This window comes from Sminthopsis crassicaudata, chromosome 2 (genome assembly GCF_048593235.1).
Source record: "Sminthopsis crassicaudata isolate SCR6 chromosome 2, ASM4859323v1, whole genome shotgun sequence".
Classification (NCBI taxonomy): Eukaryota; Metazoa; Chordata; class Mammalia; order Dasyuromorphia; family Dasyuridae; genus Sminthopsis; species Sminthopsis crassicaudata.
In genome coordinates, this window is record NC_133618.1 from 143,016,518 (window position 1) to 143,033,484 (window position 16,967).

Below are 16,967 nucleotides of genomic sequence, written 5' to 3' on the forward strand. Positions count from 1 at the left end.
ATTATTTTTACTTTCAGAATACAATCCTTCCTTTGCAACAACAAAATTCGGTCCTGCACATATATATTGTACCTAGGATATACTATAAGATACTTAATATGTATGGGAATGCCTGCCATCTAGGGGAGGGGTGGAGGGAAGGAGGGGAAAAATTCGGAACAGAAGGGAGTACAAGGGATAATGTTGTAAAAAAAAAAAAAAATTACCTATGCATATGTACTGTCAAAGAAAATGTTATAATTATAAAAAAATTAATTAAAAAATAAACATAAAAAAAGATTACGCATGTACAATCATATGAAACATATTTCCATATTAGTCATGTTGCAAAAGAAAAATGAGAACAAAAAACTGCATTCAATTTCCATAGTTCTTTCTCTGGATGTGGTTGGCATTTTCTGTTACATCTAACCAACAGCATTTCTGTATAATAAAAACAAAACAAATAAAATGCAATAGAAAGAGAAATCCTATTCCAAATAACTACACAATACATAAAATACATGGATAACTACCAAAACAGATACAAAATTTGTATACATTAATTTACAAGGAAGTCCTTAAAGAAATAAAGAACAACTTAAATAGTTTCTGGCTAGGCACTACCAATATAATAAAAATGATAATACTACCAAAATTAGTTTGATATTTTAATGGTATATTAATGAAATTACCAAAAAGATACAGTACTTTACAAAACTTGATGTAATAATATCATAATTCATTTGGGGAGGAAAACTATCTAAAATATCAAGGAAAATGATAAAGAAAAGAAGTGGGGATGATAGGGTGAAAGCACTTTTGAACCTCAAATTGTATTATATAGGAGCAATTACTGAAACCATCTGATAATGAATTTTCTTTAAAAAGTGATTAGTGGAACAGACTAGACAAGGGAGGATGATAAATTATAGAATTTAGTAATCAAGTGTGGGAAACAATTTACCTAGGAAAAAACTTTTTATTTGATTTTTCAAAAAATTACTGGGACTGTATGACCCTGCTCAAATCACTTAATCCTGATTGCCTCAAAAAGAACTGCTGGGAAAATTATAAAGTATTCTAGCAAAAATTAGGCTTAGGCCTGTACTTTATAGCTATTCCATAATATATTCTAAATGAATATGACATTAATATTAAAGATCATCTCATAAAATTAGAAGAGAAATGACTATACTTATCACACTTTGGGAGGAGAGAGGACATATTCTCAGTCAAACAAAAGATAGTTACAAAAAACAAAATAGATAATTTGGAACACTTGAAACTGAAAAGTGTCTGCACAGATAGAAATAATGTAGAAGTAAAGAATAGAAATGTTAAAGTGTGAAAAAAATCTTGGTATAAAATTTCTCTGATAAGAGTAAGTAATCAAGATACATAAATAATAAATGTATGTGTATATATAAGACTAATAGCCATCTATCAAAAGATGTGATCAAGGGATATGAACAGTTTTCAAGACAAGAATTGTAAGTTCCCAAGGCAGAGCCAGAATGATGGAGTGAAGCCAGGAAACTGCTTGAGCTTTCCTAGTTTCCCTCAAAAACCACATGGCACTAAGCCTCTGAACAGAGTCTGATGGAATGAAACCACTCTCTAGCTCAAGATAGATTGGAAGGACTTCAAGAAAGATCAGTCTCACTGGGGTGAAAGAGGTGTTAAGTCCAACTCAGGTGGAGTCTGGGAAAAGCCAGTGAAGAAGGTCTTAATTATAGCAGATAAGCAACTGAGACCCTCAGTCCTGGCTCAGAAGAAGAGCAGACCAGTGGGCAGCCTCCAGTTCCATCTCAGAAGGCAAATTGCCAGCTCGGGGAAATCAGGCTGTTTTCCTGGAGAGAGCAGGTAGATCTGCCCCCTACTGTGAACAAAACATCAAGTTCAGAGTGGCACAAGAAGCTTGGGAAAGCACTCTCTTTACCCTAGGAGCAGAGCTCAACTATAAAAAACACAAAATAGGAAATAAAAAGAGAAGGAAAGAAAATGAGCAAGAAACAGAAAGGAACTTTAGCTATAGAAAGCTACTGTGGTGACAGGAAAAACCAAAACACAAACTCAGATGAGACAGAATGTCAACAGAGGAAATCTCAAAGAATGATATGAATTGGCCTCAAGCCCAAAGAGGCTTCTTGGAAGTGCTCTTAAAAGATGTTAAAAGGCAAATTAGAGAAGTAGAAGAAAAAATAAGAAAAAAAAAAAGATCTGTAAGAAAAAGTCAACAGCTTGGGAAAGGAAGGACACAAATTAAATTTGACACAAAGTAATTCCTTTAAAAATAGAATTGGACTAGCTGTGTAACACTGGACAAATCACTTAAACCCAATTGCCTCAGCAAAAAATAAGATAAAATAGAATTGGCCAAAGGAAAACAAAATCCACTGAAGAAATCAATTCCTTAAAAAATACAATAGGCCCGATGTAAAAAGAAGAATTGAAAAGTATTCTCAGCCATATGGATAATGTGCCAAATCATTAATAACAGAAGTGCACATCAAAATGTACCTAGATTTCACCTTACACTCTTCATATTGTCAAAAATCGCAATAATCAATGTTGGAAAGGTTGTGGAATGATAATCACAATAATGATACATTATTGATGGTGCTATGAAATGGTACTATCATTTTGGAAATGAATTTGCAATTATGCAAATACAATGATTATAATATCCATACCCTTTGAGCCAGAGATTCCATTATTGGAAGGAAGCCATTGACAAGAAAATCTCTGTATATTCCAAAATATTTATAGCAGTACTTTTTGAGATCCCTAAGAATTGGAAATAAAGTAACTGCCCATCAGTTAGGGAATGGCTAAACAAATTGTGGTACATGAGTGTAATAGAATGTTAGTATGGTATAAGAAATGTTTGTGTTTGACCCCAGCTTTTGGGATAAGAATTCACTATTTGACAAAAACAGTTGGGAAAATTGGAAGTATGGCAGAAACTAGGCATTGACCCACACTTACCCCAAGATAAGGCCAAAATGACTTCCTGATTTAGGCATAAAGAACGATATTACAAACAAATCAGAAGAACATAAGGATAGTTTACCTCTCAAACCTGTGGAGAAGGAAGAAATTTGCGACCAAAGAAGACCTAGAGATCATTATTGATCACAAAATAGAAAATTTTGATTATATTAAGTTAAAAAGTTTTTGTAGAAACAAAACTAATGCAGACAAGATTAGAAGGGAAGGAATAAACTGGGAAAACGTTTTTAGTCAGGTTCTGATAAAGGCCTCATTTCCAAAATATATACATAATTGACTCAAATTTATAAGAATTCAAGCCATTCTCCAATTGATACATGGTCAAAGGATATGAACAGACAATTTTTGGGTGAAGAAGTTAAAATTATTTCTAGTCATATGAAAAGGTACTCCAAATCATTATTGATCAGAGAAATGCAAATTAAGACAATCCTGAGATACCACTACACACCTCTCAGATTGGCTAAGAAGACAGGGAAAGATAATGACTAATGTTGGAGGGGAAAACTGGGACAATGATACATTGTTGGTGAATTGTGAATGCGTTCAACCATTCTGGAGAGCAATTTGGAACTGTGCTTAAAAAGTTATCAAATTGTACATACCCTTTGATCCAAACGTGTTACTACTGGGCTTATATCCCAAAGAGATCTTAAAAGAGGGAAAGGGACCCATATGTGCAAAAATGTTTGTGGCAGCCCTTTTGGAGTGGCTAGAAACTGGAAATTGAATGCATGCCCAAGAATTGGAGAATGTCTGAATAAATTGTGGTATATGGAATATTGTTGTTCTGTAAGAAATGATCAGCAGGATGATTTCAGAGAGGTCTAGAGAGATTTACATGAACTGATGCTAAGTGAAATGAGCAGAACCAGGAGATCATTATATACTTCAACAACTATACTATATGATGATTAATTCTGATGGATATGGCTCTCTTCAACAGTGAGAAGATCCAAACAATTCTTCAGTAATGAAGAGAATCAGCTACAACCCAGAGAGAGCTATGGGAAATGAGTGTGGACCACAACATAGCATTTCCACTCCTTCTGTTATTGTCCGCTTACATTAAAAAAAAAAAAAAGCCTAGAAAATACAATAAATATAACTACAAGAATGTAAATGGAAAGTTGACTCACCAAAAAATCAAGAGTAAAATTTACAAAATTATAAAGATAAAGCAGAACTCAAATGAAAAGATCTGAGAGGACATCCCCAATCTTATTCTACATGGTTGAGGTGGGAGGTCCACAGCTATCACACCTTGTGTATTTTTTCAAATATTTTCAATGTATTAATCAGTTGTGCTGAATTTTCTTTCTCTTTTAAAAGAAATACTATTTCTCATATGGGATGGATCTCTAAGAGGCCTTAGAGATCTACTTGGGATAACTATGAGAACATAAGAAAAAGAAAATGTCAATTTTAAAAATGTATTTTGAAAATAAGGAGAAAGATATGCTAAAACTAAGTGGCAGAAAATGAAGAATTGGAGAGCTGTTGAAGGACATGGAGTAGTTCTTTGCTTGTGAGAGTAACATTTTAATTCTTATAGCATCCCAGTAGAATGTAAGTTTCTCAAGGACAGATACTGTTAAAACAGTAAAAAAAAGTTTAGTTTAAAAGTTTAGTTTTATATTCCTGGTGTTTAAACATAGTGGTTTGTACACAACCAAATGAACACATAGTATAATAATAAATACTTGCCCAATCGAATTATAGCTACATTGTGAATTGCCAGAAGAAAGAGAAGTGGGATTTGTTTTGAAAGGCCTTTTTTAAAAATTTTGTAATTTTTATAGCTGTTTATTTCCAAAACATTGCAAAAACTTGTTTCAAAAATTTTTTCTCCCTCTCTTCCCCCCCCTCCTAGATGGCATGTAATCCAATATATGTTAAAACATGTGAAATTCTTCACACTAAGTCCCCACAGTTCTCTCTTTGGGTGTAGATGGCTCTCTTCATCACTAGACCGACCATTGGGACTGGCCTGAATCACTTCGGTGGTGAAAAGAGCTTCATCCATCAGAATTGGTCATTGTATATTATCTTGTTCTTGCTATGTCTTGAAGTGGGAATTTCTTCATGTGGCAAGTGGGGAGAAAGCATTAATAAAAACTGTAACACAGAAAGTTACCTGAGGAAACATGACCAGTGAGATCTGAATGGATTTTTGTTTTCTCTATGTAGGCTATGTGGAGGTGTAGGGAAATTAGGAAAGGTAACATTAATGATTTGAGAGTATTGTGGTACATTCTATATAATATTTAATGGTTGTCAGGCATATTTAAATTGAAAAATAAAATAGGGCAGAAAATGAAGTCACTTAGAACAGATGACATTTCATAATTGTCTTACATCAGTCAACTCACTTAAGTGCCTACTTTAGGCAAAGACATATAAAAAGAGGTGTAAGACAGGATTCCTAATCTCAAGCAGTTTATATTATCTGTGGCATGAGATTAATTTTCACATTGAAGTATTATTTATACATTCAAATTTCTTTTTTTAATGGTGTTTTTTCAAAAAATAAGTCATATATTTTGGATTTATTCTGTTATAGTTGGGTTAGAATAGCTGTCTTTATTAGGTTACACTTATATGCTTTTACTGTGTTTTGAATAGTACTTATATATTATGTAATTTATAAAACGTAACAAGCTGTGGAATAACCTATGACTGATACCATTTGGAAGAACAGAAAACTATACTGTAGTTATGTCTTATGAAATGTCTTGTCTGCCTTGCCTTTTAAAATAGCAACAGCTTCGTAAACAACCTTTAATGCTTCAACTAATAAGTGATCTTGAGAAGTAAGATTTGACTATTGCACATTTGCTGCAATTGCATATATATTTTAGACTTGTTCTTGAAATTTTTGAGTTAGATTCATATGTAAAATTATAGTTTCTTTTAAAAATTGTGTTGTCCCATTCCTAGTCATATGGAAAAATGCTCTAAATCACTATTGGTCAGAGAAATGCACATCAAAGCACTCACTACACACCTCTCAATTTGGCTAAGATGACAGGAAAAGATAATGACAAATGTTGGAGGGGATGTAGGAAAACTGAGACACTAATATATTATTGGTGGAGCTGTGAATTGATACAACCATTCTGGAGAACAATATGCCCAAAGAGCTATCGAACTGTGCATACTTTTTGATCTAGTAACTTCTCCACTGGACCTGTATCTCAAAGAGATCATAAAAAAAAAAAAAGAAAAGAAAAAGTTCTCATATGTGCAAAAATATTTGTTACAGTCCTTTTTATAGTGTCAAGGAACTAGAAACTGAGTGGATGTCCATCAGTTGGAAAATGGCTGAATAAGTTATAGTATATGAAAATGGAATGGAATATTATTGTTCTATAAGAAATCATCAGCAGGATGATTTCAGAAAGACCTGGAGAGGCTTACATGAACTGAAACTATGTGAAATGAGTAGAACCAAGAGAACATTGTACACAACAGCAACAAGATTATACAAAGATCAATTCTGACGGATGTAGTAAGGTGATTTAGGCCAGTTCCAAGAGCCATCTGCACTCAGAGAAAGGACTGTGGGGATTGAGTGTAGTTCACAACATGGTATTTTCACTCTTTTATTGTTGTTTGCTTGTTGTTTGTTTTCTTTCTCATTTTTTTCCTTTTTGATCTGATTTTTCTTGTGTAGCATGATAACTGGGGAAATATGTATAGAAGAATTGCACATTTAACATATTTTTAACTTGCTTGCCATCTAGGGGAGGGAGTAAAGAGAATGGAGGGAGAAAAAATTTGGAGAACGGGGTTTTGCAAGGTGAATATTAAAAACTATGCATGTTTTGAAAATAAAAAGCTTTAAAAAATATTTAAAAAACCCAAAACTGTCCTGATTTTGTAAATTTTTTGAAAAAAATAAAGATTATTTCAATGAATGCCTAAAGTGATAAAATAAAAATACAGTTTGTAAATATGATAGTGGCCAGATGTAGGAATAATGTGTTAACAGAATACCAACAATAGTTAATTGGGCATATAAATACATAAATAACTAGGGAAATTGGTGATAGTGATAATCTAGCAGAGGATGAAACAATAGAACTAGATGGCTTTTGTGCTTTGGTGAGTATTGAAATATTTTGAATAGTTATTCAAGTGGTTTTTAATTGAATATAATTTTAAATTATAAAATATAAATTATCTCCTCACTCCCTCAATTGGAAGAAGAAAAAAATAAAAAACTTCTTGTAACAAATATATGAAAAAGAAAAAAATTTTTTTGCTACATTAGGTACCATCCAAATGTGTATTTGTATCTGCATCTGTGCAAAATCTTCCCTTTTTTGACAGAAATTGGATAGCATGTTTTATCATTGGATCTCTGAAATCGTTGTTCATTTCATTGATTAAAATTTTTTTTAAAGTTTTTATTTACCATTTATATGCATGGATAATTTTACAACATTGACAGTTGCCAAATCTTTTGTTCTAATTTTTCCCCTCCTTCTCCCCCCCCCTCAGATGACAGGTTGACCAATCCATGTTAAATATGTTAGAGTATAAATTAAATACAATATATGTATACATGACCAAACAGTTGTTTTGCTGTACAAAAAGAATCGGACTTTGAAATAGTGTACAATTAGCCTGTGAAGGAAATCCAAAATGTAGGCAGACAAAATTAGAGGGATTGGAAATTCTACATAGTGATTCATAATCATCTCCTAGAGTTCTTTTGCTAGGTGTAGCTGGTTCAGTTCATTACTGTTCTACTGGAACTAATTTGGTTCATCTCCTTGTTGAAAATGGCCACATCTATCAGAATTGATCATCATACAGTATTGTTGTTGAAGTGTAGAATGATCTCCTGGTCCTGCTCATTTCACTCAGCATCAGTTCATGTAAGTCTCTCCAGGCCTTTCTGAAATCCTCCTGTTGGTCATTTCTTACAGAACAATAATATTCCATAATATTCATATACCATTCATTGATTAAAATTTCTTTAAGTTTTTCAGAATTTTTCATTTTTATAATGTTATTGTATAATTTTTTCTCCTGGTCCTGTTCACTTCACTATCAGTTTATATAAGTCTGGCAAGGTTTTCAATCTGAACTTTTAATTCATTTTTTTAAAAGGCAGAATAGAATTTCATTACATGCATATACCCATCATTTGTTCAGTGATTCCTCAAATTGATGGATCTCCCCTACTTTACAGTTCTTTGTCATTATTTTAAAAAAAAGAAAAGTTTCTTTAAAAATTTTTTCTACACATAAAAACTTTTTTTTTTTTTTTTTTTTATGATGTAGCTGGGTCAGAAGATATTCACAATTTAGTAGCTGTCTGGAATGATTGTGCCAATTCATAACTCTGTTAATAGTGCTTTTGTCTCTTTTTTCAGAGCCTAAGACTTCTCATTGTTCTTTTTAATTTACCTTTGCCCATCTGATGGATGTGAGATGGAACTTCAGAATTGCTTAAATTTTCATATCCCTAATTATTGGTGATTTGGAGCTTTTTTTTTTTTTTTTTTTTTTGACTATTGATAGCTTGGATTTTTTTCTTAGGAAACTGCCAGTTCATATCTTTTGACAACTTTATCATTTAATTGCTCTTATTCTTACAGATTTGAATCAGTTCCTTCTACAAAATATCTCAAAAGTTTTAATCCAGTTTTGGGCTAAAGTTACCCTATCACTTTTGAGACACAATTGTATATTTTGGAAATCAGACCTTTGTCTGAGAAACTCACTTGCAAGCATTTTTTTCCTCTCAGTTTACCTATTTCCTTATTTTTTGCCGTGTTGGTTTTATTTATGCAAAAAAGTTTTTAATTTTTTAATCAAAATTATTCATTTTAATTTCTCTGTTACTCTCTAATACTTCTTTAGTCATAAATTCTTCCCCTACCTAAACATCTGAATGATAATTTCCTCCATGTTGCTTTGATTTATTTATGACTATTCTTTATATCTTAAGTTATATCTACGTGGAGCTTATTTGAGTTTAGGGTATGTGGTATACCCTAGTTGTTATTGAAATGTTTTTATTTTCCCAACAATTTTTTCTTTTTTTTCAAATAGTGTGTTTTTGTCCCAGTGGCTGTGGTTTTTTGATTTATCACATATTAGGATACTGTGTTCATTTATTTTTGTGTTGGGTACTGCATATGTTTCACTGATCACTCTATTTCTTCAGTAACTAAATTGTTTTGATGATTACACAGTTTTATAATATAGTTTGAGATCTAGTCATGTTAAATCACCTTCCCATTTTTTCTTGTTCCTCCTAAAAAATTTTTACTTTTTCTTCCTTTAAATGAATTTCATTATTATTTTTTCTAGTTCTTTAGTTTGCTTGGTATAGTATTGAATAAGAAAACCAATATAGGTAGCATTGTAATTTTTATTATATTGACTTGATCTATCAATAAGCAATTAGTATGTTTTCAGTTATTTAGGGCTTCCTTTATTTCCATAAAATATGTCTTGAAATTGTTTTCATATAGTGTTGGGTTGGTTGATTCAAATTATTTTACATATTTTATAGTTATTTTAAGTTGAACTTTTCTATCTCTTATTGCTGGTTTTAGTTGTTCATATACATAAATGCTGGGGTGATTTATGGAGATTTATTTCATATCCTATACTATTTAAATTCATTTTAATTGGCATGAGAGCTCTAAAAGTAAATCTGTTAAGATACTGCTTTTTGCAAATAATAAGATGAAGAGATTGAGAGAAAAGCACTCAACACTTTGTGTTGAAATTAATTAATTTAAATTGAAATAGTAATTAAAGAAGGATATTTGTTGATGCTTAATTTCTAATAAAATATTAAATTTTTTAAGTGTGGAGGAAAGGTTTGCAAAATATGGCGTTATCCCCAAATGAACTTTCTATATCCTAAGGAACAAGAAACAACTCATTATCGCTATAAGAAAAATTTTCTAAAATCAGCTTTCAGAATTCAGTTAGATTATACAACAAATTTTAAAAATCAATGTCAAATTTGGAAAATAAAGATGAGAAAATGGCATTGTATATGATTAATGGAGCTTCATCCCAGTTTTTTTGATTTTACTTATGTTGCCTTAAGATTTTTGTAAACAATTTATCTCTATATTCTACTCAATTTCCCCTATCTAGCAAGCTTTCCCTCATTGCAAAAATTTAAAAAACAGACAGCAAAACCAGATATCTTGTTTGATATTATATACAGTCTTCCAAACCAATAATCTGCCCTCTGCAAATGAGGAAAATGAACATCTTTTCTAAGATCAAGATTATTTATATAGTAGTGTTTTGTTCTTTCCATTTACATTGGTGTGGCTATTGTTTAAATTGTTTTCTTGAATCTGGTGAGTTCATTTTACATCAGTTCTTAAGTCTTTCCATAAGTAGTTGAATTCTTCTCATTTTTTTCCTTTCAGTGAAGTGTAGTATTCCTTTACATTCAGTTACCACAATTTTTCCTTAGCCCAACCAATGGGTACATACTCACTTGTCAGTTCATGTTATTTCAAAAGATGCTGGGACTCTTGTGTTTGTATTTAAAGTTTCTACTCATTACTAGTCTTTTCACTTGAAATATTTGAAAGCCTTCTCTATTAAAGGTACACTCTTTAACCTTATATGATTATGTTCACTTTTATTCATCCACCATCTGAAAGGAATATGCCACAAATTACTCAGAGGAATATGATCCTGAATTGTTAGTATCTGGGCAAAGTTAGGAGGATGATCTTGGTCTCTGATTAAGGTGGGATCCTTCTGACTCAGTTTCCCAGTGATGTTCCTTTGATTAAGAACCTACCTGATTATTCCTGAGTCTGGGTATAAGGTGGGATTACAATTACCTATAGTCAAATTGAACTAAGGATGCTTTATCCTGTGATGTATGTGCTCTCAGGCTGAGTCCTATAGGACCAGTTTTTCATTATAACCATGTCCCTGCTTTTTTCTCTTTATAGAAAATTTCTATAATCAGGGCAAGTGGTCAGTAGAAGCTATGAGCACAATTTGAGTATATAAGACCTTGCAGTTTCCTACCTGAAAAATGTGGTTATTATATCCTATATAAGTAAGTATTTGGTCTAGTCATCTATCTGTTGCTTAAAAGCATATGTCTGTCTGTGTTTCTTTTAGAATTTCTGTTGCCAACTTTTGTGATGGACAGAGTTACCTACTGTAGTTACTAGGTACACAAATGGTTGGGGTGATAAGATGGCTCCAGATGGGAGTTGGGGTACAGAACCCCAATTTGTATGCTGAATAGGATTATTAGACTCTAGTCCATGGTCAAAATAATTATTACAGCAAAGGCACCGTACAAGCCACTCAGACTAGAGAATCAGTACTCTAGCATTGATTGGTATTAAAAGAAGGTAGAGTTTAGGGGAAGTCAAATCTATCCACTTACTGTGTGAAAATTGATGAGAATGGAAAGGTAGGAAGGAAATTGCCAAGGCATCAGAAAATTGGCCCATATATCTTCGACATAAAGAAGATCCAACTCACTTCCAGTTGATCAGTGATGGATAGAAACAGCTACACCCAGAGAAGGAACACTGGAAATTGAATGTAAACTGTTAGCACTACTGTCTTTCTACCCAGGTTACTTATACCTTCGGAATCCAATTCTTAACATGCAACAAGAAAATTGGATTTACACACATATATTGTATCTAGGTTATATTGTAACATTTAATATGTATGGGATTGCCTGTCATCTAGGGGAGGGAGTAGAGGGAGAGGGGAAATTTTGGAAAAATGAATACAAGGGATAATGTTATAAAAAAAAATTACTCATGCATATGTACTGTCAAAAAAATTATAATTATAAAATTAATTTAAAAAAAAAAAAAGAAGAAGAAAGAAAATTGGCCCGTGTCCTGTTCCAGACCTGGTCTTCACCTTTTAATACTTCTTGATGGTCTTCAGCTGGTGGAAACAGGTTCTTTGGTTCCTGCTGATAGCCCTAAGTGGAGTCATACTATAGTTTATCACAAGAGTAATACAGACATAACTGGCAGTATGGTAAAGAATGAGCACCCTAGAGAGGGAGATCCATTTAGACTTAGAATATTGAAAGAATGAGGATGGACCCCAGTAGAGGGAGACTGAGGACAAGATGGTTTAAGAACTGTATCAAGAATGATGTGAGACATTTTTGTCAGGAAAGCGTGTTTGCTAGTAATCTTTTTAAAAACATTTTAGAATTTTGCTGGGAATTGAGGTTAAGTTCAAGTAGCCTGTGGTTTGTAGATTTACAAAAAAAAAAAAAAAAAAGAAAGAAAACTTCATTGAAAATATTAAACATTTAACATTAAAAAAGAAGAAAAATGGTGTGAGAGCTCTTCAAGGGTTAATAAATAAAGGGGAAGAATTGAATGGAATTAACTGAATGAAGTGTTATGCCATAGTCTCCTTGAGCTGTTCTACCTCAGTTTCCCTGCACTAGTTTCCCTCATTGTCCTGACTGAGTTTCCCTGAATTGTTCTACCTCAGTTTCCTTAACTATTCTGCCTCAGTCCCTTAAGTCGTAACCCCTCCCTGCTTCATTAAGACTGAGGACCATTTGCTCTAAGATTATAAATTGTCTATGGGAGATGAGGAGCAGATCAGACTTCCTGACTCCTAGCTCCTTCTGCCCCCAAGAATTTATGACACTGCCCCTCTAAAATATTCCAAAAGATAAGACTATCTCGGATACTTCACTGACATCTTTACTTCTGTTATTCAAACATCCTGACTCTGGCTTTTAGTAAAAATTTATAACTTCCCCCCATCCTGATTTTTCCGCTCTTTTTCTTTTCCTTTGTCTGAAGAGCTATAAAAATGTTTATCATTCCCCCATTCATTACTGGATACTTTGAGACGAGAGTCCTGTCCAGTCAATTAAACTCTCCAATTAATAAAATATTTAAAAAAAAACTCTCTAATCTCTATCTTGCCTCAGTTTCTCCGGCATTACAGAAGACCTCTCATAAGAATGTGGTCTTGAGCTGTGACTTGTGACTTTGCTCTAATTATGACTTGAGACTTTGCAGTAACTGTTGAGCCATAGCTAAAAGCTTCTGGTGTTCTATTATCTTAGATAAACCTTTCCCTCCTGTGTCCCACTCCCTACTCCCCTCCCACACACACCCTTTCATTAGCATTTAAGTACCTAATACTGTTAAGAGTGTGTTATTGACTAGTATTTTTTGTTTCTGGGCTCTAACTCCCCGGCCAATTGGAGAAAAGGTCAGAAGGGGGAGGGAGGGCTTCTGATTAGGGTCTGTTTTAATCTTGTGTTTTGCAGTTTTGTACTTTGCACTCTTTTACTGACACCTTGTATGTTGGAAGTTGTCCTTTCTCAGGAGATTGTAACAACTCCTTTTTTGCTTTTTACCTTGAGAGTCCCTGATTTTAATTTTTGTTAGGGCACTGGTCCACACACCTTTCAAATTCTGTGATTAGTATACAATAATCATCTAGAAGAAGAATTCCCTATTAATAGAAAAAAAACTTTCTTTTTCCTAATTTTGGATAACCTGCTCTAATTTGCACCAAACCTTCAACCACTTTAGGTCTTCTCAGGGAGCTACACAGTAGTTCAAGAGACTAGTCTAGCTATCCATCTACCTGAAAGGCAAACTAGATAAAGAATACACATTTCCCAGATTTTCAAATTAAAGTGATCATGGGAGATTGGACTGAACTCTGCCTTTAGCCTTTATTATTTGTTTCACAGCCTTTCTTTGTGAATCTTGTAGCCTGCCAGATCTAAGTTACTCCCTTGGGAATCCATTCTTCTTACCAAATAAACCATACACCATACTGGTACCTTCTGCCTCTGATTAGATTACCTAATTCTTTATCTTTACCTGTTCCTTCCTGTTAAAATGTGATTCTCTACAAGGACATATTGCCAATCACAAGGTTTGACTTCTAGTAAGGATTATAAACAGTTTAGTCATCTCTGTTCATCAAGAGACCTCTTTCTAACCACTGATTACTCTGTACTTATTCCTCAGTGAGCCTATAGTCCTCTCTCCTCAGACCTTCCCTTTCCAGGGATTCTGAACCATCAGTTAGTTGCCAACATACAAACCTCAGTTTTCATCCTAATTACTCAATCCTTTATTCCCATCCCCTTTAACCCTGTCCTCTCTGGCAATGTTCAAATCCTTCTACTGTGCTTATTACATAATGCTTTCATCTTAAACTCTTTCTTTCTTATTCCTTCCAATTTCTGGTTTCCTTCCGATGACATTGCTTCCATCATTATTCCTGCTATTTTTTACTTGTTTCTCCTTCCTCTGTTGGTGGGGGAAATCAATACTTCTCTCTCTATTACTACTTCCTGAATCTCCCTCTTGCCATCATTGCTCAGCAAACTCTCCTTTTTTTAAGATTCACTGGGCCCATGTCTCCTTCATATATTAGGGGAAAAAAACAACTCATTTTATCTGACTATCTTTATTGGCCATTATCTTACAGCTTTCCTCCCATTCTTAATAATCAGCATTAATATAATAGCACTTTAAAATATAAAGTGCGCTATTATTATCCTCATTTTACTAGTGACAAAACTGAAGCTGATGAAGTTGAAGGTGCTTGCCCAGGATTACACAATGAGTGTTTGATGCAGGATTTGAACTCCAATCTTTCTGATTCCAAGTCCTGTTCTGTATTTATTGTGCCACATAGATGCCTCCAGCTAAACTTTTTGAGAAAGTCATTAACAATAAATACTTCCATTTACTCTCCTCTTATTCATTTCTAAACCACTTGTAATCTGATTTCTGATTTCATCATTCAAATAAAACTGATCTCTCTAGTCACCAGTTAATTGCCACCTTTAATGACTCTTAATCTTCATTCTAATTAAATTTTCTGTAACTTTTGACACTTTGTCACTAGAGGGTCTGTATCACAAAGAGATCATAAAAGGGGGAAAAGTATTGATGTGTAAAAATATTTGTAGCAACTCTTTTTGTAGTGGCAAGGAATTGGAAATTGAGGAGAGATGGCCATCAATTGGGGAATGGCTGAATAATTTATGGTATATAAATGTAATGGAATTAGTCTATAATGGGCAGTTTGAAATACTTTCATGAACTGACACTAAATGAAGTGAGCAGAAGTAGGAGAATATTGTACGCGTGATTGTTTGATGATCAACTATAATAGATTTAGCTTTTCTCAGCATAACTTGGAGTAAAAAAGATGGCAGGAAATACAGAATTAGTTATTTTAACTGTGAATGTGAATGGGATGGACTCTCACAAAATGGAATCTGATAGCAGATTGCTTAAAAGCCAGAATTCTACAATATATTATTTACTAGAAACACATTTAAAGCAGAGTGATACATACAGAGTAAAGATAAAAAGCTCTGTTATGCTTCAGGTGAAGTAAAAAAAAAAGCACGATCCTGTTCTCAGAGCAAAAGCAAAAATAGATTTAATTAAAAGAGATAAGGAAGGAAACTATGTCTTGCTAAAGAGTACCATAGGTAATGAAACAATATAAATACTAAACATATATGCACCAAGTGGTATAACATCCACATTCCTAGAGGAGAAGTTAAGAGAGCTGCAAAAAGAAATAGACCGCAAACTATGCTCAAAAAGTTATCAAACTGTGCATACCCTTTGATCCAGCAGTGTCACTATTGAGCTTATGTCCCAAAGAGATTTTAAAGAAGGGAAAGGGACCTGCATGTGCAAGAATATTTGTGGCAGCCCTCTTTGTAATGGCCAGAAACTGAAAACTGAGTGGATGCCCATCAATTGGAGAATGGCTAAATATGTTGTGGTATATGAGTATTATAGAAAATTATTGTTCTGTAAGAAATGACCAGCAGGATGATTTCAGAAAGGCCTGGAGAGTTACATGAACTGATGCTGAGTGAAATGAGCAGGACCCAGGAGATCATTATATACTTCAACAACAATACTATATGATGATCAATTCTGATGGATATGGCCCTCTTCAACAATGAGATGAACTAAATCAGTTCCAATAGAGCGGTAATGAACTGAACCAGCTACATCCAGCAAAAGAACTCTGGAAGATGACTATGAACCACTACATAGAATTTCCAATCCCTCTGTTTTTGTCCACCTGCATTTTTGATTTCTTTCACAGGCTAATTGTACACTATTTCAAAGTTCGATTCTTTTTGTTCAGCAAAATAACTGTTTGAATATGTATACATATATTGTATTTAACTTATACTTTTAACATATTTAACATGTATTGGTCAATCTGCCATCTGGGGGAAGGGGTGGGGGGAAGGAAAGGAAAAGTTGGAACAAAAGGTTGCAGTTGTCAATGCTGAAAAATTACCCATGCATATATTTTGTAAATAAAAAGCTATAATAAAAAAAAATGAAGCAAGACAGAAGCTAATAGTTTTACAATGATAAAAAAAAGACAAAAAAAGAAGTAGACCACAAAACTATACTAGTGGGGGATCTCAATTTTGCTGTCTCAGAACTAGATAAATCAAACCACAAAATAAATAAGAAAGAAGTTAAGGAGAAAATAGAATTTTAGAAAAGTTATGTATGATAGATCTTTGGAGAAAATTGAATGGAGACAGAAAGAGATATGCTTTTTTTCTTGACAGTACATGGAACCTATACAAAAAATTGACCATGTATTAGGGCATAAAAACCTCAAAATCAAATGCAAAAAGGCAGAAATAGTAAATGCATCTTTTTTTTTTTTTCAAATCATGATGCAATAAAAGTCCAGGGGAAAATAGACCCAAAATTGGAAAGTAAATAATTTAATCCTAAAGAATGAATGGGTAAAAGGACAAGTCATAGATACAATCAATAACTTCATTCAAGAGAAGGATAATAATGAGATAACATATCAAAATTTATGGGTTGCAGCCAAAGCAGTTATTAGGGGAAATTTTATATCTCTAGATGCTTACTTGCATAAAATAGAGAAAGAGATGATCAATGAATTAGGCTTGCAACTAT

The 16,967-nt window shown here is 33.3% G+C and overlaps 1 protein-coding gene across 6 annotated transcripts in view; it reads left to right on the forward strand.

Annotated features, from left to right (window-relative positions):
• The window catches only part of PPP3CC (protein phosphatase 3 catalytic subunit gamma), a 106,788-nt gene that overhangs the window by 13,783 nt on the left and 76,038 nt on the right, over nt 1–16,967 (forward strand). The window lies entirely within an intron of this gene.